This window comes from Capsella rubella, unplaced genomic scaffold, assembly GCF_000375325.1.
Source record: "Capsella rubella cultivar Monte Gargano unplaced genomic scaffold, Caprub1_0 scaffold_27, whole genome shotgun sequence".
Taxonomy (NCBI): Eukaryota; Viridiplantae; Streptophyta; class Magnoliopsida; order Brassicales; family Brassicaceae; genus Capsella; species Capsella rubella.
Window position 1 is genome coordinate 12,122 of NW_006238899.1, and position 4,429 is coordinate 16,550.

At 31.7% G+C, this 4,429-nt stretch overlaps 1 long non-coding RNA gene across 1 annotated transcript; it reads right to left on the reverse strand.

Moving 5' to 3' along the window:
* Positions 1–1,566: 1,566 nt before the first annotated feature.
* On the reverse strand, positions 1,567–2,074 carry LOC111828981. Its single transcript, XR_002832605.1, has 3 exons — positions 2,040–2,074; positions 1,766–1,838; positions 1,567–1,619 (listed from the first exon to the last, which is right to left on the reverse strand). It is a non-coding gene; the product is annotated as an uncharacterized LOC111828981 (long non-coding RNA).
* Positions 2,075–4,429: the final 2,355 nt, after the last annotated feature.

Here is a 4,429-nt window from a genome sequence, read left to right on the forward strand (position 1 = left end):
AAACTTTAGAGAACTATATGTTAAAACCCCGCAATTCATAAAGCTATAAGAGATGATAATAAAATTAGACAAAACTATTCTGATCTCAAACCAAAATTGTTAGTGACTTTGTGTTTATAATGAAGTTGTTAAACCACTATAATCGTGTTTTGATGCTATGTGTTCCCTCAAAAAAATATATTTTTGTTTAGTGAATTGTTCTTCTTTTTATTTACCTTTGAATAATATCCAAACAAACATTTAAAAGGGAAAAGTTCAAAAATTGGATTCGGCATGACCGCTACGGTTTGTTGTGTTCGTGTGGTTATTTGGCTTCTTTGTATTTAATTATGACTCGATAAATCACTTTTAAATAGCCAACTTGTAGATGAATCTATAATATAGGTCGAGGAAAGTCTTCATGTGCTCGACGGAATTGAACATGGTGCGTTCCGGAGGGTCGTCGTAGATAATCTTCAATCTGGTTAGTTGGTATATGGTTCCTCCTGAATCATTAGTCTTATTAAAATTGATTGTATGATGAATAATTAATCCTAGGCCATTTGCTTGATCAAAACTCCATTTGGGCAAGAATTCTCTATTTCGGCTTGGTATGGTCGGTTTGAGGCTCCAACCGCCTGGTCTGGTTTCCTCTTGGTCCGGTCTGGTTCCTCATATGATATCCTCTCCTTCTTCTTTAAGTGTTTTCGTCCTCAAAATTGTACAATATGTACCGAGAGAATGCAAGTTAGCTTTCATATGATTTTGGGAGCTTAGAGTCTTACCTTTGTATGTTTGAGGTTTGGTGATGCGTGGGACATGTGGTGGTTCTCCTTTCAGAAAAATGATAGGATAAGTACTCTTGATTGATCTGGTGTAGTAGTTCGTGTTGTGGAGTCCTTGACTTCTTCTTGGGTTTGGAATTGATCTCTTAAATCCACAGAATCGTCTTTATGCTTTGTGTAATCTTTCTTGTACTTGAATGTGTGTCAACTCTTTGGGGAAGAAACAAGTGTGTTATCACATTCATACAATCACAAAAACTAGGTATACACGTTTCAGTTTATACCAATTCGTGAAACGTGCTAGATTTCACTTTTACTTGCGTTTTATGACAAGAATTATGAAAACAAACAATTTCTCATTTAAACCTAAACTTTTCTCACTAGTTCTTAATATAATAAACTATATAACAAAGCATTATATTCATCATAGATAAATTGGGTAAGAGGATTACCTACCTGCTTCGGGTTCTTGGAGAATGGCCTTTCCGTGTTCAACAAGGCATGTTGACTTTAGGTTAGATCCGACGGTTCTTCTTGTAACAAGAAGCTATGCTATATCATCATTTCCTCCTTTGGAATAGATTAAAAAATTAAGAGCTCTGGATTTTGCTGCTTAACATCATTCAGTGTTGATCTCTCAGTTGGTTTCACATCATGTATCTCCTTATCACCTACATGTGTATCAACACTCTTGGAAAAAGATAAGTGTATTAAAGCGGTCATGGAAACAAGTTACTATGAACCTTTTCAAGTGTAGGGTTGGAGTCAACTTCTTGTTGGCTTTGATCCGTGATTAGGCTTAGCTTGGTGGTGACCTTTCTCTATACGTAATTCTCCATGGTAGGTACCTACATCCTTTTCCACATTCAAAGGCAAGATTAAGTATAATATATTTGAAATAGAAAAACTAAAAATATAGTTCTTGAAACTTTTTTTCAATATGTATGAGAATTATAAAATTGAACATGATTGAAATTAGTTTCACTTGCTAGTGTACACACTTTGCTGTGGACTTAGGGACTACATCATGATTTGTGTGCTCCATATAGTACGTCCTAAACCTGTATCAACAACCTTTGGAAAAGAAAATTCAAGAAGTGGAAGTTTTAAAACTTGACGAAAATAAACTATCACTTGATTTTGATAAGCTTGGTTTCAACTTAGGTGATGTTGAATTTTCTACTTGCCTTTCAGGTCAAGTTGCAGAAAATTTACCTCTCCTATGACATCTATAACATGTTGGTTAATTTAAATTTGGAAAATTAGAAGACTTACTTTGATACTTTCCTTGCAGTTCAAACAATGTTGTTTCGGTTGAATCTTGTTGAACCCTCTTGGTGCAATGGTTCATTTAATGTTGAGAAAGCAACATGATCATGAAGGGAAATCAGATGTGACTGGAGAAAAGAGCATTATTCCAAAAACTGAACCTTACTTCCAATGTGATTGTACATACATGAAAATGAATGTTCTGTCTTCTACGCCAAGCTACCGGTTTCCTCTTCATTATATCTAAAAGAACATACCATGGAGCTTGTCATCTAAAGTTTCCTTGGTATCCTCTTCAACTTCATCGCTATCTAAAATCCAGAATTCACCAAATCCTAGGTCTCAACAAACTTCTGTCCAACTAGTATGGAGACATATAAATGAACCAATGTCTAAGAAAGTCACGTAGGAGCTAAACGGGAGAGGGATACTAGATCAGATATAGAGAAAGCGTTACAAGGCTACACTCTCCAAGAAACCCTAACAATACCACCTTCCTCTGCTCTATCTTGTCTAGCCAGACGAAGACATTAGATCAGAAGTGATTCTGACAAGGTGGAAGCATTTTTGCATCACTGTAGCTGTTGCTTCACAGTTCCAACAATAATGGACCAAGAAACTAAAGTTGTTTGATTATGCAAAAACAGAGCGGATCATGCGTAACCTAACTAGTCGTTAAACCTATGCTTGTAAAGAAACTAAAGCAAACTATTATTTCCGACAACATAACCTTTTCTATGTCTTGAGAAGATCTAAAGATCATGTTCTGATCTTATAAAAACCATATTTTAAAGAACCCTAAAACGAAGAGCCATTGAATCTGATTCCTAATAATTGAAAATTGATTTCGGAACCCATCAAGAAAAAATCAAAGCTTTACTCTGTTTGTGGTACCATCTCTATTCAAAATCAAAACTTTCACACTTTTATTCGAGAGAAAAAGTTATGGCTTTTGAAGTAACGTGATGAACTTGAACTTGATGATCATGCGTAACCTACCTTATGATTGTAAAAACACCTATTATTACATCTGAAGATCATGTTCTGATCCTATACAAACATCTCTCGAAGAACCCATAAAGAAAAATCGAAGCTTTACAAAAGACTTACCATAGAGGAGAAGAATCGTTGAGATTTGACGGCGGACGTAACTCCAGAACCACCGCAAGACTCTGTTTCTGCTTCTGCTATTATCTCTCTCGTTCTTTTATTCATAATCAAACTCGTCGTTCTCGTTCTCTCTTTGTATTATTGTTTCTTATGTGACAAACTTGAATTTGTATTTGGAGAAGAATGAAGAATGAAGGCGCAGCTTGCTTTCTAACCGTTGTGTAATAACGGCTCTATCAGGCAAAGCCGTTTTTTATTTCTTTCGTTAACTAACTAATTATTTTATTTTCTATTAAAACTAGGTTATGAAAAAGTATATATATCTATATATATATATAAAGTTAGCTTTTTCTCTCTTCTCTTTAACCCACATCATCATCCACTTCATTTTATTATTGAATTTCTAAAATTAATTATACCATTTTATCATTTAATTTAAGATTTAAACCTATGTAAATAAGCTTTTCAAAAAGGGATATGAAATGTTTTTTTTATATTATACATTATAAAACTAAAAAAAAAGTTAATTGATCAAAAGTTAAAAAAAATTACTAATTATCGATTATACTAACAAATATATTTATAATAGATTATAGTTTTAAGTGAATGTTTAAAAAATATATATATATATGATTATATTTACACAATCTAAACCTAAATTATAATGGGATTTAACGAGAATAGAACAAAAAGTAAGAAATTTTGAGAATATAATTCTATCTAATCCTGTCTCACAAAATTTTCCAACATAAATGAGATAGGTCGGACCGAAACATAAATTATCATTTTTTTTAAACGTATAAAAAGGCAAAAATACAAATAATATTTCTTTATAGGTTTCCAATATGAATTAATTATTTTTTTCCAATAAACACATATGTTAAACTAATAAAAAAAAAAAATTAACTATATTTTATAAAAATTGAAAATTAAAATAAAAACACTATTAAATAAAATAAACTAAATATAAAGTAAATTATACTAATATGTTAAATTTAAAAATTGTTCCATATGAAAAACACAAAATATATAAAACATAAAATCAGAAACAAATATATAATAGTATAAAAATGATCATTACGAGATATAAATTACGACAAATCCAAAAAAGAAAAACATAAAAAAAAAATTTATGACAATATATAAAAAGATAATGTAAACAATAAAAAATACAACAATCCGCCCAAAACTCACAAATCATTTTCAAATTTCAGGCCAACATATTAAAAGAGCCCACAATATTAACATCTAGATCTATATTTGGTAAAAACCCTAATAGCACACGT